This window comes from Falco peregrinus, chromosome 7 (assembly GCF_023634155.1).
Source record: "Falco peregrinus isolate bFalPer1 chromosome 7, bFalPer1.pri, whole genome shotgun sequence".
Taxonomy (NCBI): Eukaryota; Metazoa; Chordata; class Aves; order Falconiformes; family Falconidae; genus Falco; species Falco peregrinus.
The window spans coordinates 85,255,543-85,282,945 of record NC_073727.1 but is presented as its reverse complement, the minus strand read 5'-3'; the positions used below and the strand labels follow the sequence as shown (position 1 = coordinate 85,282,945).

Genomic DNA, 27,403 nt, shown 5'->3' with positions numbered 1-27,403 from the left:
TTAAGCACTTAAACTGTCTTCAGTTGCAGAGGATACCATGGCCCAGACCTACTGTAATGGAAGAGGGAGTGGGTTGTTTCCATTTGTATGTCACTGCAGAGGTCTCTGAGCATTAACTACTTGCCTGACCAGCATTTCTCGGATGAAGTGCTTTGGAAATATCAATGTTTGAGTCCTACTTTCAGCCTGACATTCACAGAAATAGGGGTTTTTTGACGTAGCTGGACTGCTCCTTCTCTGCAGCTGGATCCTGCACAGTGGGTCTGCAGGTAAAGGTCTAAAAGTCCTGCCTTAGAAGTGTTCTAATAGTATCTTCCAGGGAGAGTCTTTACTGATTTAAGCTGCTTTAAGCAGTTTTATGGAGAGCCAGTCCTTCTAAAAGATTGCTGTTGAGCCCGAGAGCATTCCTGGATCTATTCATACGAACTTTATAACCTACATGTATGTCACAGAGACCTTTGCCACTTGCATGTGCTCTTGGAGCTCTTGCTGACCCTACCTAGTTATGGCAGTGACATGTGAACCATCACACTCCTGCATCTCACCATTTCTGAAACAAGTAATTGTGCACGTCTCTTCCACTGAGAGCTGAAAGTCCCTGTGATTTGCACCCAGCTGTGGGGTGGGTGTTCATCAGAGACACAGCAGATTCAAGAGAAACTATTGTCTCTCAACTCCAATTATTTCTGCTTTTGGAGAAGATTTAGAATTAGTTTCCAGTTGCATTTACTCAGTCTAAATACATCAGTGGCTATAAGGAGTCTTTCTATGTAAGCACTGTGTTCCTTAATAGTCCCTGCTCTTCCAGTGCTCCTCTCTAGCCAAGTCAGGAATGATAAATAACTAAGAATTCAGTGTCCTCTGCATCTCAAATTACATTCCATTATAATTTTTTTTAATCCTGGAGCAGCCAGTTAATTTTGCTTCTTTGATGTTTGATGAAATGTGTATGTTGTGTATATGAAATGAGAAGTTGATAGGAAAACTCTCAGTGATCTCCTGGAGCCTTGCACCAGATCTCTGCTCTGTTAAACCATGTGGAAAGGACTGAGTGTGATGATAAAATCCTGGGAAGCCCACTTCCTTCTGAAGAACGACTGAATGGAGGGAGGATCCTGCTCAGCTATAACACACACTGGTACAACCAGGAGCTGCTGGCACTTGTGGTGGGTCTGTTACCTCTCTGAACCGAATCCAGGCTGGACACAGTGCATGTCCTGACCAGCACTGCACTGTAATAATTTAAGCTGAAGTGATTTATCTAAATCTGGACTGTTTTTGCACCTTGGTTCCTTTTCCTTTCTTTGCATTTCATATAATTCTCTCGGGTTTCCTACTTTCCTCCTTGATTATTTTCTTCCTTCAAGAGGGCTTTTCTGTATGTAGGTGATAGGAGCAGCCAAACAAAACGATACAGGATATTGTAAGAGACACGTTGTATGAGAGTGACCTTCACAAAACCGATTTCTTGGCGCCTCAATCTCCTTTAGGCCTTGCACCTAGCTGCAAACTAGTGGGCAGGTTTTCATCAGTATCTTTAATCAGGTTTCAAGACACTATAAAAACACAACAAAAATCATAAAAATTCCTTTTGTCTCAAACACATACCTTAGCAGTAAGGGATGTATCCCTAAATATTTCCTCAGGAAAAATTAATGAAGCAAATTAAAAGAAAAATTCTTTCAAGCTGTTCCAAACAAACTCATTTCACAGCCTTTTATCATGCTTCCTTGCCGTTTGGGAAATTTATTTAAGTTATTAAAAAATTCCCTAAAATTCTCAGCTGAAAAGTTGGCTTCTGTTTTTTCTACAAAGCTAACTCACCTGATTTGTCAGAACAGCTCGAAAATGAAGTGCTAACTGGTGGGTTTTATTGAAAGGAAACCAAGTGGAACAACATATGTATTTTCTTAGGAAACTAAAAAGCTCACAGTCCTGTGGTGTTCCTTGGGGTAAATTCTTTGTTATGAATTACAACCTGCTTACTGATGAGTTGTTAATAAAAAGTAGACCTGCTGGGCCATTATTTTTTTCCACACAGTATACCCAGTTTAGCTTTTTTTAAGCGTTTTCATTAATGCACTGAGTGTGAATAAATCTGTTTCCAATTTGTAATTGTTTTCCCTTCATCTGGACATTAATTTATTGCCAAATCTAACACTCTTCTATTTTTAATATCCCTCCAAACTGAAGAGCTGTTTTAAAAAGAAAGAAAGAGATTAGTAAAATGCAGGATAGTGGGAAGGATCTCTCCTTTTCTTCCTTCTTTCCTTCTTTCTTCCATCCCCTCTTTCCTTCTTTCTCTCTCTCTCTTTAATCTTTTGCTCTTTCACTCTCTCTATTTCCTTTCCCCCCTGCTTTCTCTCCTAGATCATATCCCAGTGTCTGGGACCAGGAGAAAGGGGCGCTGGGTCTCTCCTGGGGCCCCACCGTGTTTAGAAACAACAGCCGCCAGCTGAACTCATAGGTAGTTGACAAAATGGTCTGACGGAAACACTGGAATCAAAGTAGAAACAGATGGCAACCTGAGGTGGCAGCGCAACTTCATTTAATGTGGGGTGGCTTTTTATTTATTTGATTTATTTGTTTATTTTCTAGCTAAGCATCTCTTTGCATGGGGGAGCCTCCTTCCTCGGTCATTACTGCGTTGTGTCTGGGCAATAGCAGCAAATCTCATTTGTTGAAGAAAATGAAGGGATTAAGCAGAAGGTAGTCAAATGGCAGTGTGTTTCAATGGGTATTATTAGCAAGTGGGTCTCTTGCTGCTTCAGTTCAACACATTTGCATGTATTCACATGAACTGGAGGCAGGAGCCCAGCCCTAATGGTGGAGCATTACTATCGCAGTCGGGAAAATCTGTGGAATGAGCAGTAAAAAATGTGTCTATTATTCTGGCCTGTTTCTTGCCATGAGGAGGAGGACGTATGAAGGAGAGAAAGGGGAAGGGAGAATTAGTGGTTGCTGAGGTGTTTTCAGAAGCAGTGGCTACTGGTGGTGGCAAATCTCTTGTCAGGCTTTAAGCTGTACGTGTGCATGTGAGGAGAGACACCAGGAGAGGGCTGGAGATGCATAAAATAAAAGCAGTTGATGTGGGATCCCTGAAGCGGTGCTCCTTAGATGCGGAGGGTGCAGCCAACAGCCCAGGTGTGGTGGCTTTGAGGGATGCTGCACGTAGCCAGTAGTAGGGTTGGTACCGGGAGCACCAGGGCATGCGGGAGACACGTGCCCCATGATGCTCTGTAGCAACCCGCAGTGGCTGCTCCGGCCTGGAGAGCTACTTCCAGAGAGCGGGATGTTCACACACAATTTGACCGTGGCTTTCCACCTCCCACCTGTTCGGCTTCATGAACGCCTTTTCTTTAGCCTTTCTGCTCTCCTGAGAACCTGGGGCTTGGTTTTGGGGGGCAAATAGCCACCGTTGGGCCCCAGGCTCCCTTGCAGGCAGAGGGAAGGGAAAGCAGTCATGTTTTTTCCCCTTCAGAAAACCCCAGGTTTCCAGGGAGGAGGGCATACGCAGAAGTCTGTACCTTTCTGGGCACCTGAGCTGATATTAGTCAAGGCTAATTTTTAGGCTGTACCAAGCAGACACCATCCAGGGTCTTGGACTCAGCTCTGCTGGGAAAGCCAGGGGGGCACTGACATTACTGGTATTGTTTTGTAACATTAAACACAGTCAGGAGATGGATGAAAATGCCAAAATAGTTAACCATATATTTGGTGTTTGCATAGCGATTACACCCACTCCATGTACCATTGTCAGATGTGTTTTTGTGATGGACTGGGTGTGCTTATCCTAAAACTCCTGGCAGCAGTTGCAGGCATTTTTCACTACTCAGATGGTAGCATGGTAGCACAGGCTAGGTGACACAAAATAAAGAGAAAGGAAAAAGAAACAAGGTTTCCCCCTACTCCCATATGGTGCCAGTATCAGCTCTCTGCTGCAGGGACACTCCTCCATCACCCACCAGGATGTGGGGAGCAGTGGGGACACAGCACATTGCAGAGAGGAAGAATTTCTCTGTCTCAAATGCTTTTGACAGCAACTTCTGTGCTGCCTCCGCTCCCCCAAAGATGCTGGTTTTCTCACTGTGTGAACTATGCTCTTTGGCAAGCCAGAGAAACTGATGCAGACACATTTTATATCTCAAATATTTATTTTTTTTTTTTAACCACAGTTAATTCTTCCCTTTTGCCCTGGGTTATAGGACTTACGTCCGGAAACAATAGGAGCCTAGCACCTTCCCATATGATCTCTTTCTTCGTTTTAGCTGCTTGTAAAAACCTATCTTGGTCCCTTGAGTCCTAAAGAGTAATATGTCCATTGCCTCCACAATTGCCTACTCCATCTGGGACTCTCATTGGGATTCAGTCCACACATTCAGTTCAGGTGGGATCTTCAGAAAAATCAATAACCAACATGTCTGGCAGCACTTTACTGCATGGTATCTGTGTCCTGCTTCCTGGCTGGGACTCTCAAAATACTGATGTTCTGTTGAATTGGGGTTTTTCCAAGGTTTCCAGCCACCTCTCTGTTGCTCTGTGATTTTTTTTTCCAGTTGACTGTAATCTATCTCTCATAATCTGTATAGAGATGGCCATTCTTCCTGCTTCGCTGTTTCCCCTCTAACTGAGGCCCTGCAGTTTGTAGCGTTCAAATTACGGCCTTTGGTATTATGGAATGATGCTGCTCCTTTGGAAAGCCGTGGGTGACTGCAACCTGCCAGTTATATCCGCTGCTGCCATAGCACCAGGCTTTTGGTGGAGCAGTGGGCTCTGATCCCAGTGAGGGGGCACGGCTATGGGGTGGGCTGTGCTCTGGCACCCGTAGTGTCAGCTGGGCAAGGGAGGAGATGGGGAGCATTGCTAATGGTATCCCCCACAGCTTATCTGGGCTCATGTTTATACTGAAACGTAGAGACAGGTTTGTAGTGTCACCCACAAATGCTAAGCCAGCTTTAAACTTGCTTGCTTGGGTATGGGTAACAGCCTGCCTGAGGCAGCACAGAGCTGTAAAACAGCACAAGCTGTAAAACTGCTAAAGTACCTGGATCTGGTCCATTCTGAGCTTTCAGATACTGCTGCTAGGTCAGGGTTGAGGGCTGATAATGTAGATCTATGCGGCTGCAGCTAATGCAATGAGCTGCTGTGCAGCCGTCCCCCCAGGGAAAGGAGCAGAGCTCTGTGCTGGACTGAAATGGCCCTTTTCACCCCATGCATGTGAATTCAGCCATTCATACCTGGGGAAATACCATGGCTGTTTTCATGCAGGGAAAGCGAGGCATAAGGAGATTAATGCCTGATTTTCGGCCACGCTGGCCATCTCCACCTCTTGCTAATGGATATATAATGTAGCTTGGTCACAGCTTCTGAAGAAATTGACCCTCAGCTGACTTACTTAAGTTTGCAGAGGCAATACCTGGAGAAGTACTGACCCCATAAACCCTGAGTCTCTTGCTGGTGGGACAACTGGGAGACCCTTTTTCCCTCTCCAGAAGCATCTTCCTTAAGCAAGCAATAACAAAGCTTTGCCAATGTTGAAAATGGTCTGACTTAGTGTAATTATTCATTTTGCTAAGGCTGGCCCTGACTCAGTGCTTCTGAATGCTTTTGAATCTGAAGCCTGCAGAAAGCTGTTGTTCTGTGCAATAAAGAGTTATCATCTTTGCTTAGGCACAGCTCCTGCTATGCAAGGAAGGCAGGCTGTTGATGAATCTGGTTTTCAGTTTCCCATACCATCACACCTGTTTCTCTTTGAGGAGAGGGTCTGAGGTCCCCTGGAGAGATGGGGACTCCTTGTCTCCTGTGTAACTTTCTCTCCAAACAGTGATAAGCAATTGCACTTTCGCAGCTGCGCTGCTATTGACATAATTTCGGCTCCGAACATGCGACTGCTACCAATCAACACAACCATAACCAGTTTTAACCTGGCCTGTTCTGTTATTCAGAAGTCAAAAAGGCTTTCTAAGCCGGCCACTGAAGGACCAAGCGGCTTTTCAGTCCTGTGAAGGTGGTGTATGCGTTGGTTTTGGAGCACCTGAATTCTGTCATGTAACAGCAGAGGGCATCTTCACAGGGCTACTTTTCCATATAAAGAGAGGATGTCCCTTTAATGCAGCATCAGTGAAAATTCTTCAAAGATCCCTTGAATTTCATAATTATCTATAATTTTACACAGATTTACATTATATGTGGGTTCTGAACAAAGGGAACCTTTCACTTTTTTAAAAAATGAGTTTACGTTGATTATTTCACAAAGTGTTGGTAGCTGACCATAATGCTCCTCACTAACAAAACAATGTCCACTCTGTGGATATTTCTTTTTGAGAAACAACTCTTTCCCATCTTTTAGAATAACACAATATGTTAGAATAAAAAAGATACACTTAGGAAAAAAAGTTGAAATGGATCTTCAGGGTCTAGCCCAACTCCTTGGCAGGTTGAAACAGATAAAGTATCACCCACAAATATTTGCCACTTGTGTACTTAAATTCACAAAATAGCTCTGTCGTGTGTTGATAACTTCATGTTCAGGAAATTGTCTTCCATTCAATTAAAACACTGACTGTGGATTTCTTTTGGTACTTCTCCCAGTACTTATGGAGAAGAATCAGGTACATTGTCTTTTAAACTTGTTTGGATAATTAGGCTGTTCTTGTGGTTCCATTTATGACGAGTGCTTAGCACTAAGTCCATGGTGAAGCAGTACCATTGAACTATGGCACTGTAAAGAACTCCAGTTTAGCAGATTCAGAACAGAAAAGACTTATCCTAAGGCCTGTTGATAGAAAATCTATGAGCAAAAGGCAAAGCACTGTGTGACTGTACCATTTGCTACAAAGATAAAAAGAACATCTTCAAATTATCTGAATATCAAAATGCAACTTGTCTGGATATATTACAGGGGAAAATATCCATCGAGAATACGATATAGAAATTTGAATTACATTTTTTGCCTAATCTGTCCTATGATTAATGTTCAATGAAAAATGCATGAAGGATAAGGGAAAAAATAACTTTTTATTATTTTATTACCTTAGTGCCATAGTTGAACTCAAAGTATTCTTGACTACTGAAAATCCAAGGCACTCTGTGTTTTGCAAATAAGTCACTGGCGGAAGGTTCTACTTGAAGAGGTGTGTAAGTAGCTTTATTCTATTTATTTTTAGGTGGATTTCATGTAAGCATTTACCTAAGTATCGGCAGAACCTGAAATCATCAATGCAGTTTCTTGTCAGACTATTCTCCTGTATCCTGGCCCATGACACATGGCCCATTATACATTAATCAGCCTTCCCAAGCTTTGGTTCATATAAATGTTATGAATTGCATGCATTTGCATCACATGATATTTAGTAGGAATAAATTATCTGGGATGAAGGAATTTTAGGCATTTTCTTTTCAAATAAATATCTATATATTTTCCTTTTGGCCAGACTGGGCTTAATGAATCTGATCTTATTTCATCTGAGGAGCAAACATGTTTCAGGCTGGTTAACGGAGAAACTTGGCTCAGGCCACGGACTCTGTATGAGAATTTGATGATTATTAAACCATAGAAACTGAATGGAAACACTGCTTTAGGTCCCATCATCACTGCAGAGCAGATGGACAGGAAAACAAATACATAACTTTCCCTGTGCTGATGCTGAAAATTATAGTCTCACACCTGCCTTTATGGTAGATTTCTTGTATGACTAAGACAAAATAATTCAGAAAAACATTTTCAAAGGCAACTGTAGCACCAGGACACATGTGTCAGTGAAAGCCAAAGGCAGTAAGCAAGCAAATTTGAACCTCTGAGCTGCAACGTCTGTGTCCCAGCCCTCCACCCCTGAGGTGGCTATAATTCTTCCAGTCTTCCAAGCTATTTTATTCTCTTTATAGCGCAGGCAGTTTTTGGAAGGAGCTAACTGACCAGCCAGGAATGGCTAGAAATTCAAGATTTCCATTTTGTGTGACAATGCGGCATGTCAAAAAAGATTTCACTCTCACCGAAAGGAAAAATCTCTGTGTCTCATGGAGAAGAAACTTCTGGCAACTTTTTCTCTTCAGGAATGTCAAGATAATTTCTTCTGACTTCTAAAAAATGAAACAGAGCAGCCAGCTACCCCAACACAACTTCCTTCGTACAGGTTGTCATGGAGCCTAAGCGATCTGGACGATTTGGACTCCAGAGGGAATTATTTCCATCTTGAACTAAAATTAATTGAAACAGACCCGAGATAGTTGTCCTTGTCAAAGATATTTACATGTATTTACACTGTTGAACAGGTCTGTTAGACAGCAAAACCAAAACCTATTTTTTAGCTTGCAGGTCTCCAGACAACACCTCCGCCCTGGCTGGTAGATTGTCTTTGTTTGTTCCTACATTGCTTAAATCATTCTCTAGGTATGAAAAGCTCTTGGCTTAAAGTGCTTCCCAGAATGACAGCAGAAATGCACTAAAACGTACAAAGGAGCTAGCCAGATTGCAGTACTTGCCTCCCTGATAGCTTTGTATAGTTTATGGATGCTTTTTAACCTCATTGGTGTAATTAGTTCTTGGTTGGACCTATCTGCACTGGTTGTGATGTCCTTGGGCAGCCTAAGCTCTTTGTATCAGCCGTCTTTGTCAAAATTGCCAGGAAATAATTTCTACAGTGAACAGTGAACACAAAGTAGCTTCTCAAAGTGTCCATGTTAAATGATGGAGTCCTCACTGGGAAAGCTAATTCAGTGCACTTAATTTATGAGGAATTTATAGATTACTCTAGAATTACATAATGAAATATTGTGAGAACAAATGACAAAGGAGAGTCCTGTTGCAAGAAGTCCCACTTCTCACTGGATGAAGTGGGAAATTGTACCTATTTAACTATTCATCCCTAGCGTTTGAGAGAAGAGCAGAAAATTGGGCTGGAGTAGAACATAAAAGACTTCCAGTCCATACTTCTGCCATGAGGAAGGATCTGTTGTTCTTCAGGTATCACCGTCAGAGGTTTACCCAGCTTCTCCTCAGGAGCCTTCAGTGGTGGAGCCTTCCTGAAGGCAATGTATTCCGGTGCTTCCGAATATTGTTTTTTTCTAATTTCCAGACTAAAACTTCTTGGTTGGATATGGTGCTTATTATTTCTAACTCTAAATACCTAGGTGGTGGAGAACAAGGGATTCTCTTCCTCACTGAAGTCCCCTTTTATAATTTGAAAACTTATTATCCAGGTTTATAGTAGGAAATTAAACGCACTGGGGATCATTCTCTGGCACTGGGTCAAATGGCATGCAGCAGCCTGGATCTATTCTAGCAACTCCCTTCAATCTCTAATACAGTCTGATCACATTAAATCTGCCGACTGGGAACATTCCTGGGTTCTATCCCAGGCCCTCTGCCTGGCAGCTGGCCAGGAGAAAGCCAGTGAATCCAGAGAAAATGCGGTAGCCATCTCACTTCAGTCTCCTCTTCATCAAATTGTTATTATTTCAGTCTTTTCTCATAGGCCACATTTTCAAGATCTCCCTTCATAACCATTGCTCTGTGGTCTCGTTCCCAGTCACCCACATCAAACCAGCATGTGATGCTTCAGCCAGAGCCTGGCCCATGCTGAGAGGAGTAATGTTCCTCTGCCTTGAGGGCAAACTCCTAATCAGGGAGCCCACTGTTGCCTCTGTCTTCTTTGCAGCAACAAGATGTTGCTGACCTGTGCCCAGCTGTGGTTGACTAGAAGCACAAGATCTTTCCTGCAGAACCTATCCATTTGTTGCCAATCCTTTACTTGTCTGGGTGATTATTTCTGGGTAAGTGTAACATGTAGGTGGGAATTCTAAGTGAACAACGTCATATCTCTTTGTCAGACCATTTCTCCCATTTGTTCTTATAAATATTTCTGTCCTGCAGCTTCTCCCACATTGATGTTACAAAAATCTTCAGTGTGTGCCATCCAGATCATTAATGAATACACAAATGTTGCTAAACTCATAAAGAGTACCATTTTCATAATAAGTTAATGGCTAACTCTTATCTGAGGGCACTGTTCCTTTCTTTTATACACTCACTCAATGATGATTTAATCTAGACTACATCACCCTGCCTTGTCTTTATGAGGCAGTGTCAAAACTCTTGTTAAAATCACTGTATACGAACACTTACTAGCTCTCTTCTCTCCATCCATTAGGCCTGTTACATTGTCAGAGAGGGAAATAATTCAGATTGATGCAGTGCAGTTCTGGAGCAATCCATGCTGCTGGTATTTGCATTGTTAACTTTTAGGTGCTTATGGATTATTTTTATTATTTGTTCCAGTCATATTCTGGGAATTGAAGCCAGTGTGTGGCATCTATGCTTCCAGCTGTGCTGTTTTAGAGACAGGAATGCTGCTTAGCCTTCTTCCTCTTCTTGATCCTCACCTGAACTCTGCAAGGCTTTGCAGAGTACTTGCAACCAGCAACGCTCCTTAGCTTTAGCCAGGTATGAAAAATAAGAGCTGTGGCTGATCTGAAAGGCTCTAATTTGTTAAAGTACTCCCTTGCTTTTTGTCCCCCTATTCTAGCAGATCTCACCTTTTATTTGTCATACTGTATTTAAGCCACCCAATTTTAGTTATTACTTCCAATGAAGGGTGACGCAAAAGAGCTTTTGACCTTCAAGAGACCATCTGTTAATAGCTTTCCTTCAGTACTTTCTTGATTTTCCTCTTACAGAGTGATTTCTTGTTATTATTTTGTGCCTTTGCCTTCCTGATCTTGTATTTTACTGTCACATTACTTATTTTCATGTTTAGCAGCCTAGTGTAGTTTCCACTGCTTGTATGTATTCCAGTGTCTGAAGTCAACAAAGAACTTGTGGTTTAACCACGTTTTTTTATTACTTTTGTTTCTCCTTCCCCTGCTTTGGAATGGTTTACTCTTCTACCTGCCATATTTGTTTCACAAAAAAAAAAAAAAAAAAAAAAAAAGAGAGTCAGTTTTCCTTGACTCCTTTTTCTCATAAACTGTCTTTACATAGGATCTTACCTAGTTTTCCTCTGAATTTATTGAAATCTGTGTCCTTGAAGTCCACTGTTTTGATCTTGCTGCTCTCTCCTTCCTTTCCTGTGGATCAAGTGCACTGTCATTTTGTAACCCTCATCTCAATTTCCATGTTTGCATTTTCAGCCATTTATTTCCAAATCTGGAGAAATCTTCCCCCTACTCTCTCTGCTGGATTTTCTTTACCTATGTGTCAAGAAATTGTCATCAGCACATTCCTGGAGCTTGCTGAACACTATGCTTGCATTTCACGACACACAAAACGTGCCCACAGCTGTTCTTTAGAACTGAGACCAACTGGCAGAGAGTGGCCCACATCTGGACAGCTAAACTCTCTCACCCTCCAAAACTGGGAGGCCATACCCTGGCCACGGGATCTGGCTGCTGCTCTCTGCTAACTCCAAGCAGTGTTTGGGAATTGTTTTGGGACAGTGGTGGGTACCTGAGGACAAAACCATGTCAGGGAGTGTCCCAGCACTTTGGTAGTATGAATGGCAGTGCATCAATGTTGAGGAATGTGCTCCCTCTGGAGCTGTTTCATTTACTGCAATAGATAGTCTGTTGTCTCTTGGTTTATTACTTTCTCTACACGTTGCTGAAATCCCTGGAGAGCATCACCTCCTGGAGGATCCTGCCAGTTGCTCACAAAATGCCATCTCCATCTGCACTTGCTGAGAGGATTGTCCACTTACCCTGATACTTACCCTGAGAGCGCCTGAACTCCTTTCCCCTGCGATCAGACATTCAGCAACTTTTTCTCCCTCTGTTCTGGAGCTGAGGATTAGCTGTATGTGCTAGGCAGCCACGCTTCCCTTCTCCCCTTTCTTGTCCTTCATGAACATGCATCCTTTTCTACTAATGCGCCAAGTATGAGTTATCCCACCATAAGCCTATTTTATGCCTATTAATTTTTGATCATTATATAGACTTCCCCTTATTAATCTCAAGCTTTCGTGCATTAATCTAAACATCCAGATGTTTTGTGGGCTGACATCCCCCAGCACAGGCACTCTCTCACCCCTCTTATGATCCTTTGGTGGACAGATCTGTGGTTCTCTTTGGCTAGAAGTAGATAACGGAAATTATTTCATTACCGTGGGCAAAAATGAAGGCATTAGGTCAGGTATGTTTTGCTTAGCTTCCGATGAGGAAAACAACTCGCAGACACAGGGCAATGACACCCGCCCTCCATCTGAATGTGGTTCGTCTTCCTGGGGCAGAGCCTGTGCTGGAAGCACGTGATATCCTGGCAGTAACACAGCAAATGTCCAAGAGGGAAATGACACGTTAAAACGAAAAGACAAACACATTTTTCACCCTGACAGACAGCTGGCTTACATCTGTATTTTCACAGGCATCAGCAGTGTTGACTGTTATTGTTAAACGCTCAGATACTGCACTGGAGTGTCAGAGGGCCCGGATTCTCCGCAGTGTGATTGCCCACGTCTAAGACATCCTGAAGTGATTAACGGGCTTTCGGGCCTGCCCGCTGGGACGCCCTAACGGCCGAGGGCGCGGGCGGGGAAGCGGGGCCGCCCCGAGGGCGCTGGTCACGGCACCAAGCATGCCCGCCCGCCGGGGCAGCGGCCACGGGCAAGGGGGCAGGGAGCGCCGGGGCTGCACCTGCGGCTCCTCCGCTGCAGCCACCCACGGCCGGCCCGGGAGCAGGAGCAGGAGCGGGAGCAGCCCAGGAGCGGGAACGGGAGCGGGATGGGAGCGGGAGCGGGAGCGGGAGCGGGAACGGGAGCGGGAGCGGGAGTGGCCCAGGAGCGGGAACGGGAGTGGGAGCGGGACTGGAGCGGGAGTGGGAGCGGCCCGGGAGGGGGAGCGGGAGGGAGCAGGAGCGGCCCAGGAGCGGGAGTGGGAGTGGGAGCAGGAGCGGGACGGGAGCGGGAGCGGGAGCGGGAGCGGCCCAGGAGCGGGAACGGGAGCGGGAGCGGCCCAGGAGTGGGAACGGCAGCGGGAGCGGGAGCGGCCCGGGAGCGGGAGCGGGACAGGAGTGGGAACGGGAGCGGCCCGGGAGCGGGAACGGCAGCGGGATGGGAGTGGGAGCGGGACAGGAGTGGGAACGGGAGCGGGACGGGAGCGGGATGGGAGCGGGAGCGGATCAGGAGCGGGAACGGGAGCGGGACGGGAGCGGGAGCAGAACGGGACCGGGAGCGGCCCGGGACTGGGAGCGGGACGGGAGCGGGAGCGGGACGGGAGCGGGAGTGGGAGCGGGACGGGAGCGGGAGCGGGCCCGCGCTCGCCCTGGCGCCCTCGCCCAGCAGGTGGCAGCACGGCGGGCGGCCGCGGGGCTCGGCCTGGCGGGGCCTCGGCGGGATCCGCGGCGCTGGGGCTGGAGCCGGGCGCGGAGCCGGCTGTGCGGGCTGGCAGCGCCAGGGGACAGCCAGCCGCTTGGGTCCCGCAGCCCGCTGTCGTGCGGCGAGGCGGTAAGGACAGCAGCGGGCACTCAAGATTTTGCAAGGCACGTTGAAGCAAAATTGAGACACGATCGTGTATTTGCAAAGTGTGGGACAAATCCCGGCTCCATTTGTTTGCTGCTCGGTTGGCACGGCGCGGGGTCAGCGTGCCCCATGCAGAGCGCCGCCCCCAGCCCTGCCCGTGTCCCCGCAGGAGGGTACCGCAGACCCCGCTGCCCCCCGGTGACCTCCCCTGGCGGCAGGGACGCCGCCCCCGGTGGGAGAGGCACGGCCCCGGCACGGCCCCGGCACGGCCCCGGCACGGCCCCGGCACGGCGGCCCGCAGCGCCCACAGCCGCTCCCGCTCGGCCGCCCGGTGGGGCCGCGCACAGCGACGTCGCGGTGGGACAGCCCGGGTGCGCGCGGCGACCGTGTGGGCGGCCCGGGGACCCCTCAGCCGGGCGGGGACCGGGCAGGGCGAGGTGACGGCTGTCCTGCCGCTGCCCCTGTCCCTGCCCCTGCCCCTGCCCCTGCCCCTGCCCCTGCCCCTGACCCTGACCCTGACCCTGCCCCTGCCCCTGTCCCTGTCCCTGTCCCTGTCCCTGCCCCTGCCCCTGTCCTTGTCCCTGCCCCTGTCCCTGTCCCAGCCCCTGCCCCTGCCCCTGCCCCTGTCCCTGTCCCTGTCCCTGCCCCTGTCCCTGTCCCTGCCCCTGCCCCTGTCCCTGTCCCTGTCCCTGCCCCTGCCCCTGCCCCTGCCCCTGTCCCTGTGCCTGCCCCTGTCCCTGCCCCTGTCCCTGTCCCTGCCCCTGCCCCTGTCCCTGTCCCTGTCCCTGCCCCTGCCCCTGTCCCTGCCCCTGTCCCTGTGCCTGCCCCTGTCCCTGCCCCTGCCCCTGTCCCTGTCCCTGTCCCTGTCCCTGTCCCTGCCCCTGCCCCTGCCCCTGTCCCTGCCCCTGCCCCTGCCCCTGCCCCTGTCCTTGTCCCTGTCCCTGCCCCTGCCCCTGCCCCTGTCCCAGCCCCTGCCCCTGCCCCTGCCCCTGTCCCTGTCCCTGTCCCTGCCCCTGTCCCTGTCCCTGCCCCTGTCCCTGCCCCTGCCCCTGCCCCTGCCCCTGTCCTTGTCCCTGCCCCTGCCCCTGCCCCTGTCCCTGCCCCTGCCCCTGTCCCTGTCCCTGTCCCTGCCCCTGCCCCTGTCCCTGTCCCTGTCCCTGTCCCTGCCCCTGTCCCTGCCCCTGTCCCTGCCCCTGCCCCTCCCCTGTCCCTGCCCCTGTCCCTGTCCCTGTCCCTGCCCCTGTCCCTGTCACTGCCCTGTCCCTGCCCCTGCCCTGCCCCTGCCCTGGCCCTGCCCCTGCCCCTGCCCCTGTCCCTGTCCCTGCCCCTGGCCCTGTCACTGCCCTGTCCCTGCCCCTGCCCCTGTCCCTGTCCCTGCCCCTGGCCCTGTCACTGCCCTGTCCCTGCCCCTGCCCTGCCCCTGCCCTGTCCCTGTCCCCTGCCCCTGCCCTGCCCCAGCCCGGGCCATCTGCGCTCCCTGCCGCTTGCCAGCACAGCACCGCACGGCCGAGGCCCCTCGCTGATGCTGGATGCCGTTTCTCTGTCAGGGGTGCCAGGAGACATTTGTTTGGCATTTGGAATACTGGTTTTTATGGATTTTGGCTATGCTGGGGCTTTGATTTTATAATCCTTCTACAAGGGCTTGGAGCAAAGGCAGGGGACATTTTCCACAAGCTTCACTGAGAAAATACCACAACAAGCTGTCCTGTCAGTGCGGTGGCTGCTCGTGTGCCAAAACCCGTGTGCTGAAATGGTTGTGAAGGGTGTCAGGAAAGGGGGACACAGGCTGGGAACAGCAGGGTCTGGGCTTATGTCCATACGCGGTTGTCCCATCTTAAATGTGTCCTTGTTCTGGCCTGACGGTGCCTTCGCAGCACCCAGTTCATTTCATTGTAAGGTTTATAGATCGTGGAGTTATGGAGAAGCCCGGGTTTGATATAGCGAGCCAGAGCGACAACCTGCTGCTAAAGGGGGAAAGAAAACTGAGGGGAGGGAAGGAGGGAGGGAGGGAGGGAGCATCTCTGTGGCCTCAGTGTGACTCTCCGGAGGTGGCCTGGAGACACCTCAGCAGGTCCTACTTTGGCCCCATTGGCACAGTGGAGGGGAGAGAGCCATACCCTGCTTCTCTCCCCCGTGCTGCTCCACGTGGCTTCTCGGCACATGGCTCCAGGGCCATGAGCTGCATACGCTTGGGGGGCCTAGGTGAAAAGTCAGCCCTGAAAGCTCTTCCCTGCCTCCTGGCCTCTGAGTCGGGGTTTGGGTAGTTTTAGATCCTCCCAGGCTGTGGGGTATAATAAAAGACTTAACTGATGATGCATGCAAGATGGAGGCCCAAAGTGCAGGGTGATGCACAGCTATGTTGCTTTTCTCTGCCCTAGCGGATCTCCTGGGAAGCCCCTCTGTCCCCCAGTCCCCGAGCTGCAGCGTCCTCCCAGAGGATGGAGCCTTTTGCTTTCGGAGGAGGAGAGCCGTCACAGCAGGCTTCACATCCCCCCATGCTTCCCCGGGTGAAGAGTTTTTGCTTGAGAGCCACATCTGTCCCCTGCCATGAGCTGGCCAAGATGCTGTTCCCTGGGGGCACGCACCATTTCAAGGGTGAAGCCCCCTCCTAATTCAGAAAAGGCGAGACGTGCCAGCCCGCCCTTCTCCAGAAGCCAGCAGAGGGGTGAAAGGTGGGGACATTCAGAACGCGCCATAAGACGCTTCTGTTTTCTAGTGCTTCTGGGAGGGTTCAGAGGTACAAGAGTCTGAGGGTCTCTGGGGAGGGTGGGATATTTTTAGCTGTCACTTGGCTGATGTTTGCTGTCATGTAGAGAGTTTGTTTTTCATTTGTGTATGGATGATATTCTTTTAGGAACAGCAAAATCTTCAAGAGTCTGGGATAGGTGCTTTTCCTGCATTCACATAGGAATAACAGTAATAACAACAGTAGTAAATTAATAACTTTGTAGAAATACTCAAGGTTTTACCGGAACACCCCATCTTCTTCCAGCAGTGTAGCTGCTCCGTTCTAAAAACACGTCGTCTTGTGTCAGCCTTTCTGAAAAAGAAAGAAAAGGATTATGCAACTGGCATTATAGACCAGCGGTTTGCCTATTGTGAACTCATGTAGCACTTGAAAACAGTAGTTTTTTGGCCCAAATTCAGCACATCACTTAGGCATATGCTTAACTTTAAGCATGAGAATAGTCATATTGAAATCAGGGGGACTGTTCACATGTTTACAGTTAAGTCTCAATCCAAATGCTTTGCTAAATTTAGGCCTACTGGGAACTGAGAATGCTAATACAGTTTTCAGAGCCTGACCCTGTAAAATATTAAATACAGCTGAGCCCTCTAATTCCCACTGAAGTTAATGGAATTGAGGGTACTTGGCATTCCTCGGGTGCGTGCAGCCCTGCACAGAATCAAACCCCGAACGCAGCCACCAAAAATGGTGCTCACGCGCTTCCTGAAATCAAAGCATGATGCTCCTTGGTTGCAGGTCAGATACAACCTGCCAAATGTAGAGCCCTTGATCTTAAAGGGGATGTTTCACTGCGACCTTTTGGAGTCCAAAGGACCCAAGGTTACATGCGTGACAAAAATATAGCGTGCGACCGTGAGAAGTGGCGGGGGGGTGGTCGTGGAGGGTCTCAGCAACACGCGTTTTCGGCCGCACTTATTAATTACGTTCAGAATGTAACGCCTCAGAGTGATTTAGAAGCATTGCCTCCTGACTTGCCTTGGTATTTGTTACTTTGCCAATTTCTTGTAGCCATTGAAGCAGAGTTTTGGTATGGGATTTGGAAAAGGAGAGCAGACCTGGCTGAAAGGTCTGTATTTTGAAGATTTTATTTTTATGTTTGTATTTTTATTGGCTTGCACTTCATATTTTTATTATAGTTCTTATTGGAAAGAGCGATTTTGATGAGGAAAAGATCCAAAAGTTTTCAAACCACAAATGCAACCGCATACTTAAAGGTTTTAAAACAGTCTGTAGAACAGGCCGTCAATTTTTGGCAATCAAAACTCTTGAACATTTTAATTATTGGTAAGAATTGAGTAAAAATGTATTCATGTTTTGTTACTTATTTTTCTCCAACAATTTCAGGCTGAAGTTGTTGACAACCCTTTTGCAACCAGTAACTTTTTTTTTCCTAGTTGTCACTAAATGACATACAGGTTTTTCAGCCAGGCTTAGAAGTTTAGATGGCTTTGCAGGTTGGTTCAGGCTGGGGAATCACAAGGAGGTTGGCTGGAACGAGGAAAGTTGCAGTGGGTGACATCAGGGATAAGAGTGAGAGTTTGGGGGTTTGATGGGGAAGAGGGTTTCATGGTAAAGAAATAAATCTGAAGAATTCGAAGAGGCATCAAGTTGCTCAGATTAGAGCAGTAGCAAAAATAACGATTATGGCAGCTTGTATTGGAGGCTATGGGACATTTTTATCAGGATGATTTGGCAGTCGAGAACACAGCTTCTCAGCGATGAACGTTTTCTGTAGCAAAAAGGAAAAAGCTTTATTTAAGGTCTGATCCAATCAATTTTTTTTAATTAAAATTATGTAAAATATGTAGTTTCAAAAAAGTTCAAATTAAAGCTTCCTTAGGGGAAAAGAATGGGACATGGAGACTCGTGTCTTCCGTTGTGTAATCTGCAATTAGCTCACCAGGCTGCATAGTACAGAAACGAGCATCATTATTGTGCCTAGTGGGAGCTGTAGGACAGCCATGAAGCTCTGCTCTCTCTTCCTTTCTGGGTGGGGTCCCTCACTATACCATATATTTCTCAATGCACACTATATGGTCTTTCCACTGTATCATGCACTATAGGTAGTGAAGTCCTTGTTACGGTGAAGTGTAGTTTCCTATAGGTTTTGGCTCAGAGCAAGCAGAATCTGCAAGGGAAGGGTAACACAGCCTGATGCTCATTTTACTCTACATAAAGCATGTCAAGTAAACGAAACAAAACTCAGCATTTAGAATTCAATGATTAGAAATGCTGAAAAGTTTTGCCTAAATATGTAGAGGTTAAAATGTTAGTATTTCTGAGGAGGTGCTTTTAAAATCTGAGCCTTATATCCTATTTTGGATGAAAATGAATGTGGGAATTTTCAACTGGAAATTCTGCGTTTCAGTCAAGTCTGAGCTAGACTGATGGGAAAAGAAATGGCAGATCCTGATAATCAAGATATGAGGTGATGAAAACTGGATGAAAATTCCAGTAGACTACACGGGAAGTCTGAATGATTTAAAAATTGCAGAGGAAAATGCATCCCAACTTAGGTAATATTTTTGTATTCTAGCCAAGAGAAAGAAAGGCAATGGCCAAAAATGCTCACCACTCTTGAAACTGCATGGCAGAATGATGCTAAAGTCACTGGAGAGTGAGAGATGTCCTGGAGAAAAACTGGTGCCTGTTTAATTCAGGCAGATACTGGTATCTGGAGGAGGCTCAGAGCGACAGGCTGGGATGTGCGATGGTGTGAAGGGAAGCTGGACTGAAAAAGGCATCTGACAAAATCAGATCTCAAGTCATGGGAGCAGGATGAATGCCCCAGAGAGGTGGAAGAAAAGGAGAAATCTGAAACCATGACCTTTTCCTCTTTTCCCATAGATCCTTCTTCAATACAGACAGGCCTGACCTTCCTCCAGGGATTGCAGCAGAGCGCAGAGCAGCATGGCACGTGGGTCCTGTGGCACTTCAGAGAGGTCTGCGCCTCTTACTGCTGTAAACAGCCATAAATACCTCAAATTTGGTTCCAAGGTTTCTGCTGAAGGCAGCTGACCAGATAGCCTAATCTGACTGTACCGAACAGATGCACTGCTTTCAGTGGAAAGAGCAATTGACTGCTCCTAGATTTAACACGTGGATGCAGCAGCCTGGGGGTGCTCAACGGTGTTGCTTGAGTGGGATCTATTTCCCCAGGCTTTCCCATTCCCTCTCTCATGTGCCCTGGGAATGCTCTGTCCCTCCCAGACCCCACAAATGACCGAAATGCCACAAGACAAGGAAGGATGTTTGCACTCGCCTGTGCACTGTTGCCCTCTGCTTCTCCAAACTGCAGGGGCCACCTTACAATAATACTTATATAGGGCTATATATTTTCCTAGCATTGTACAAATATTAACTAATTAATACCCAGGACTCCTGTCGCCCATTCTGCTAGACTCTACCAGCCCCAGGCAAGTCATTTAACCTCTGTTTGTCTTAGCTCTGCCATCTGGTACACATTGTTTTTAATTGTCCTCTGAGAAGCTAAGCAAGTTGAATGAGATCTTGGACATGTAAAAATAACTTGCACAGGATGGTGTGGAATGGCTTGGCTAAGCTCCTTGTGGATCCCTTGTCAATCCAGGTTATATTTTAGCATCACCACCAGTACAGCTAAACTAGGCACTTGGCAAACCAGGTTCGTATGTGACTTCCAAGGGGGAGATGAAGTTCAGTTCTGATCACTGAGGTAGAGGGGGTAGAAGAGACAGTATTTAGCAGGAGAGCTGCTCATGTGTCAAGTGGGAGGTTACTTAACCTGTGTTAATCTACAAAGGAGTGGATCCAAAGACCTGCACGAGACATGTGATGTGTTTCTCCAGCAGCCCTCACTCCCTGGAATGGACAATGAGAAATGCACTAAGGCTCCAAGGAGGACCCCAGTGGGGAACCAGCCTCAGAGCAAGCCAAAGGCCTTGGACCTCAGCTTCTGCACATATTTTGGCCCTAACCTGGCTACAGCTTGGACCCTGAGCCTGCCCTGCAGGCTTAGAAGTGAAGATGGTAGGATGTAAGTGGTCAGTGATGTGCTTATCCCTATGTGAGTACAGTCCCCGCAAGACAGCAGAGCTACGAAGGGGGCCAGTGGCCAGTAGGTACGCTGAGGCAGGAGCTGAATATGAGCTTGAGGCTCTGCAGCTGGTCATAGATGAGCATGGGTCATGAGATCAGCCTTGCGCTTTGGTCCTCCTGACCCAGAGATGTATTTCTGTGGAGCATAAACACTGTGAAAAAATTGAAGAGCTTTGATGCTGTGATGGTCTAAATCAGATTTTCCAGGCACAGATTTCTGGGAGGAGGGGTGTAACAAGGAAAGCTGGGCAACAGTAGTGAAGCTACCAGTGTAGACATGCCATCACTTTTCCCAGGAGCATCCCTACCCTGTGGTAGAGCGGTATGATCCCAAAGACTCTTCTGATAGGGCTGACAGACCTGCAAGTATCCTACATAAACCCCTCCCTCTCCCTTACTTTCTGTCTCCATGTGAGACCCAGTGAATGGAAGCCCCTGTGATGGTAAATTGCTACAGCAGCTCTGTACCACTGGGGAGTTTTCCTCCAGAAGGGATCCTCACTTGCCTGACACTCAAGGGTGCCCTGAACTGCTGGTTGGCTTTGCTTAGGATTCATGGACTGGGAGATCTTATCTCCGTCAGAGTAACCCATCAGAAGGACATGCTGCTGCCTTGCTCAAGGCAGAAATATTATACAATGCTCCTAGCAGGTTTTTTTTGCTTCACTTTTCACTTAAATGTAGCACACTTCTCATCATACTCTTAAGAGAAGAAGACAGCTCAGAGTCCTTTATGTGGGCAGTGTGGCTTTTCCAAAACTTCATGTTTTCCAATGCCATTATTAAAAGGTAGGAAGGTAAAGCTTTGCACTAAAAAACATTTCCGACTGCGTGAAATCCCCTTCACTGATTTACATAGCTTTAAGATGGTTTTACAACCTGTATTTTTAAATGGAGGGATACATGTGAAACTTTGACCCAGCAAAGCACTTAAGTACATGTTCAACCCCATATGTAGTAGGTTGCAGGCTGGATTGAGGGCATTAAGGGGCAGGATTATAAACAAACATTTGCAAAGCTGGTTTTACTTTTTTAATGAAAATGGAAAACTGGCCTTTTTAATGTAGAGGCTCTAAAATGGGTCATTGCAAGTGCATGTGTAGCATTGCAGGCTGTTCCTGGGCATAATCAATAAGCACGTGAGAAAAGTTCTGAAATTGTAGCTTTCACAATGTGGCGAATTCTTGAAAGTATGGGAAATCTGCTTTTAAATCCAGGCTGAGTTAGACTGTGTTTACAGCTGTTAATATAAACAAGGAAACCTAGCTACAGAGCTCACAGCATGACTGCGACATCATGTTTTCGTTACACTGACTGAAAACTATGCATAATAATCAGCAGATTATTTGGTATTTAAATACAAGTATGGATTCAGTTATAAACCTCTGAAGATGGATATTAAATTAAGGCTCCTTAACTCTTGTCATCTTTTCGCAAATACCTAATAGTTAACTCTTGCTAATTTTTGCATACAACAAATCTGGAGTTAAAATGGTTGCAATTAAGTAGTTAAACAGTGTAATCAAGAGTCAAACTGAAAGTTAGCTCAGCTCAGCAAGTGTGCTAAGCATGGAAAGGGGGGACTGAGCAGGAGGGCATGGATTAGACGTACACATTATTAAGACAGCTTTTCTTGACGTATGCAACTTCCAGTATGCAACTGCTCTGTGCTGGGTGAAATGAAACAATTCAGCCATGGCATCTCCATTGGGCTGAGAAGCATTTCTTTGAAAGAATTATATTCTCTTTAGACAGTGAAATAGGCTTTAGGCTTTCAAAATGCCTGGCTTCTCGAATGCTTGTAGGCAAATATTGTTTGGGGGAAAAAAATGCTAGTGCTCCCCCATTCCCTTCTGCCCAAACAAACAGTAAAATAGTATGGGAAGAAACAGGAAGGTAAATAGGATATTTTGAAATTATTTCTGGCACTCTCATGACCCGATTTTGATCTTGTGCATCTTAAAGGAGCCTTTGTTCGAATTTAACACTTTGGCAGGAAAATGAGGCTGAGCAGTCGTGTTGGAATAGCACAAAAAAGCTGGAAAAACTACCTTGGAACAGCCCTGGAGACCACGTGAGATACAGTGGTATGTTCTTAGCTGGTGGATCCCTGTTCAGTTCTACTCTTTTTGCTTCCCAGTAGAAAACACGTGGTTTGCAAATGCCACGTATGAACCCGACAGACAAAGGCCACAAGGTACACACTGACCTTCTGCGTGGGGTCCTGATCCCATGGTGTTGTATGCACATGCCTCTCTTCACCTGGGTGAGAAACTCCTGTGATTGTACCAACTTATCTAAGGCTGTGTAGGACCAAAGCCTTTTGGTGTCTCAGTAGTTTTCAGGTTAATTTGCAGAGTGAGTTCATCGTTAAATACCATGCTCTTCCATCAATCTTGGCCAAAAAAAAAAAAAGTATTGGCCTAATTTTGCAGAGATGGGGGCTTCCTCCTTACTCTGTGGACCCCCGAGGTTTCAAAACCCCCAGGAGGGTTTAGAGACAGGGGGGCTTGCTTGCCTGCCAGTTCACCGTTACCTGTGGCATGCAGAATGGTGGCAGGGTGGCATGGGCTGCCAAGGAGGGGCAGGCACTCCTTTGGGAAGAAAGTGTTGGTTTGGTGGCCGTGGTTGGGTGGAAGAGAGAGAAAAGAGACACATGCTGGAGGGAAAGGTGAGGTGGTTTGTGCACGAAGGGCTGCATGCAAGGGTAAGACCAGACACCTAAGTGGACAGGCAAAGGCAAAGTTGGGGGGTTTAGCCCATGATCAATCTCAGCGATTTGTTGTGTCCTGAGACTGAAGAGTGGCACCTTGTTCCCACTCATCAGAGCCTAGACCACCATCTAAACGGGAGCTGCTTTCCTCCCGCTTCTGATTTCTACACAGGGACCTTCTGAGGAAAAGTGCCGTGTTTCCAGTCACGTTTCACAGTCGAGCTGCACTTTAAGAGCAGTGAGCCAACCTCAGCGCATCTGGAGATACAGTGTGGTTAAACAACCCAACGTTCAAATAAACATGTTGCTTTTTGCTTCATTCTCCCACTGGGCCAGCCCTGGGTTTTGCTGAGCTCAGACCTTTTCCTCACGGCTGCCGCTGAGCTTGTCCCTTCCTCAGTGACTGTCTGAAGAAGGAGGGGTGTCCCAGGAGCTGGTGGGACCTGGAAAACCCAGGTCGCTCCCTATTTCAACTGAGATTGTCCTCCATGACCTTTGCCAAGACACTACCTCCACCCACTGCTTGTGTCTCACATTGATAAAAGCAGAAGACACATTTATCTAATAACTGGTCTTGTGATGATGAAGTCAAGCATTGACTGCAAGAGACTTGGACGCTGCATGGTGAAGACCATGTACATGTATGGATGAAAGGTAGCTTTCCACAAAGGTTCTCCCGGTGGCTCCCTCACTTACTGCCCTTTGACTAAGCAAGCCCAGACATCCATATTTTCTGAATGAAAGAACCAAAAAACCAAAGAGTCTGGAGGGAGCAGAAATGCGGGAAGCCCCTACAGGACCCCCTGCAGGAGCACATGCTTTGCTCTAAAAGTATGGATTTAAAAAAAATACAGGACTTTTGGAGAGGTCAGACTGCGTCCTTTCTGGCCTCAGAAACATATGCTCTAGCAATCAATGCACGTCCTTGACCCTCCCCTACCTTTTCTTACCCAAGGGTTTGCCATCTTGTGTTCATGAGCCAGTTTTTAACTGAATTAAGAAATTTCTCACGTGAAGGCAGCTCTGCTAATCTAAACAAGGCTCGTATGTAACCGGTTTCAGCATGCCGTTCTAAATTGCCTATGGAAACGCTTTCGTCTAGATCGAGCTACGTCTGCCAGGGGGCCTGATATAAAGCTGTGGGTACGGCAAGCGCTGCTGTGATCCCCAGCCCTGGGGCGCCAGAGCTGGGAGCCGCAGGCGTGTGATCGCCCCTCTGCAGCGTGCACATCTGAAAGCGGTCAGCTCCCAAATCCTCTTGTGAATCCAGCCCAAAAATTGGAAACTTTTTGTTTCTGAAATAGGCAAACCCTCACGATTTTTTCTGATGATTTCCTTGCCCCCAGCCCCCCTAAATTTTTGGGCTGAAGCCTAGTCACTAAATCTGACCCAAATTCAAAAATAGCTTTGGCTGCTAGTGGGGAGGGAAAGGTCTGACTCTAATGTGATGTTCCAAAAATCTGGGCTTTTGTGTGAATTAAAGTAGGGGGAGGTTGGTTTGGTTTTCTTAATAGCCTATCAAACCTCATCCTGTCCTAATATTGGAGCATTGCTCAGAGCCATTTCTGCTCTGCTGGTGTTGTATACCCAAGAGTTTTGACAAGATGTTAACACAGCGCACTCAGTATGTATTTGGTTCATAGCAGTTGTTGCTCATTGACATCCAAGCTGCTTTCTGAGTGAGCCTTCCAAGTAGACTCCTCATGATTAACGTTTTAATATTTCCATTACAAACCACTTTTCTCACAACAGATTACTTCAGTGCAAAGGGAAGACACTTTCTGTGTCCAAACTCGCAACTGAGGTAGAGGGGGGAGCAGTTTTTGGGTCTTTTTTTTTAGCTTTGGCTCTAGATGGCAGTTTGATTTGACTCTTTCCATTATGACAAGTCTCTCCCTCCTTCAAATCGCAGAATTTCCTTTTCTAAAATTGTTTCATTCTGCAAATATCCATGTTTGGACTTTCTTAGGCAGGTTATTTTAATCAAAGTTTAAACCAAAGGTTATTTTTTAAATCTCGAGTGCATGTTCTAGGAAGGATATTTTCTCTTCTGTTTGGATAGATAGAAACCCAGGGCTCATTCCTGATTCTCCGGTGCAGAAGGGAGGAGAGCATCAGCCCCCAGCAGGATAAAGGGTGAGATACTGTGCCTTTGTTTTGGGTCAGCTGTGAACGGTCTGTGGTTTGTCCTGTTGACTTCTGTGGAGTCACTTCTGAAGGATGGTCTTAATAGGTATGAGCTGAGGCAGCTGTATCTGGTCTTAAGGAAAAGAGGGAAACTCACTAAGTGCATTAATTGGGTTATAAAAGTTGTCTCTCAGGAAGGAGAGGACAAGTGTGATGAATTGAGTTAACAGGAAACGGAGCCAGCCACAATAGCTGTCTGAGACCTGTTCATGGTCTCCCTCTCAAAACATAACCGACTGCAGCCAGGCGTGACTCCGCCATTGTTTTTGAGGTGGCCCTGGTGATTTTTTTACAAGGCTACTGATAGGATTCCTTGGCACGCAGCCTGGACTCTGCTGCTTCTTTTGTGGGAGGGGGACTGTTGGGTTTTCCCTGCTGTCTCCTGCTGCAGAAGTTGAACGCGGTTGCTACGCCACACTGAAAGCACCCTGGGAAGAGGAACTTTTGTTCCCCTCTGGATGGCTGTCGAAATAAGCCAGGGCCCTGAGCTACCGGTGAGCTTGCATGTGCATTCCACACAACCACGGCTTCGCACGCATGGGGCACTTCATCACCGCAAGCACACTGTCAGCAGCAGCTCCCATGGAGGGAAGGATGGGTTTTTTCTTCATGGGAAATGGGAAAAGCTGTGCAGGGAGGCTGGCGGCGTGACCAAAACTACGTGAAGAATCTGTGTTAGAGTACAGCTTCGAAGGCATGCCTCCTTGGTCAAGTGACACAGGATTGACATAATCCCTGTGCTTCCTGCCCTTCTCCCTCCTAGTTCCTGGTTAAGATGGAGCCTGTGGCAGCCTCAGCATGGCTGACTGTGTGGATCCTCCTCAAGCCGCAGACTGAAGTGGGACCTTCCAAATTGGCGACGCAGATGGTTTTCACAGGCTTTACTGGCTGGCTCTGGTCAGTCTTAGGGATCTGTTGTTAATCCATCATCTTGAGCAGGTGACTGACTTTTAATCAGAGGGAGCAGTTTCTATCTACTTACCCATTCATGTAGAGCAATAAAGCCTGAAATCTTTAAAAAGAAGGGAAGCCAAGTTTCTCCTGTATCTCTGTAGATTCTGCAAATCCTTCTGTGGCTGTAAAGAGTTGATCCTGTCTCCTCTGTTGATAACAACATGTGTGTGCTTATGCCATACACCTCCACCAAAGCTCCTCAGCAATTCCTGTTTATTTGACTTGCTTTATAAAGCAACGTGTCAATTTGAAAATCATTAGGTATTCCTACCAGGAGTCAAAGACCACATTCAGAGTGGATTACACGCATGTTTCTTAAAAGTGTTAATGTGCTAATCTGCTGGTTACTTGATCCAGGCAAAATGCCATGATATTCCACATGAGCAAAATACCACGGTTCTTGGAGATTTCATATAAATATTACCCACTGTGTTTCCACATTTGAAGTGTTATACTTGTCTATTAAAATCAACAAGCTGGAACTAGGATCTGGAAATAAGTGATATTACTATTTTATTTATGAACTTCAGATTCAGATTCTTTTTAATAAAATACCTTACAAATAAGGAACAGAACATGAATCTTACTGTTATTTCATGTATTCCATGTAAATATTTCAACTATGCCTTGCAGCAATAAAAGCACATTATATATACTCTGCATTACCATTGTGACCAATAATGTTTGACTCACTGTACTGTATTTAGTCCAAAACCAAAACAGAGTCAGGGCAACACCGTGGCTGTTATAACAGTGTGCTGCGAGTAAGGAACAAGGCTTGCAATGAATAAGGCCTCACACTAAATAAGGGCTTGTTCATTATGAAGCCGTTTGGATTATGGAGTACTCCTGACTCCGTTAAAGAGTGAAAATTTCTTACTTGTGCTCTGGAACAGGGGGTGGGATGAGGCCACACAAACAGTAGCCAGTCTGTGATTTTGAGATTCACAGTGTGGTCCTTGCTGTTTCTTGCAAAGCAAACGCATGAACTGGAGAATAAGCTGATTCTCGGTACAGCGGGACCCCAGCAGTGAGTCTACATGTGTTACCCAGGCGTGTCCAGAACACTATCCGGTAGGAACCGTCGGGTCACTTCTGCTTTATTTCTTTTATGCTTAAGCTGAATTATCCCTCGAAGGGCTTGTCCCAACAAGGAGCAAAGCCCATTACTGTCTAAGGATTTGGCTGTCTTTGACTCCCTCTGCTTATCAAAGGGAGCACAAAGATGGTTGTTAGCCTGCCGGAGGCTGCCACCGGGTGCAGTCACTGACTGCG

At 47.0% G+C, this 27,403-nt stretch overlaps 2 long non-coding RNA genes across 3 annotated transcripts in view; both read left to right on the top strand.

The window, feature by feature from the left end:
* The window catches only part of LOC114012018 (uncharacterized), a 141,183-nt gene extending 128,566 nt beyond the window's left edge, over positions 1–12,617 (top strand). For both annotated transcript variants that reach the window (XR_003554197.2, XR_003554195.2), the window contains exon 7: positions 12,356–12,617. This is a non-coding gene — a long non-coding RNA (uncharacterized LOC114012018). The remainder of the gene's footprint in view (positions 1–12,355) is intronic.
* A 2,858-nt stretch (positions 12,618–15,475) lies between these two features.
* On the top strand, positions 15,476–26,790 carry LOC114012016 (uncharacterized). Its single transcript, XR_003554192.2, has 2 exons — positions 15,476–22,540; positions 23,160–26,790. It is a non-coding gene; the product is annotated as an uncharacterized LOC114012016 (long non-coding RNA).
* Positions 26,791–27,403: the final 613 nt, after the last annotated feature.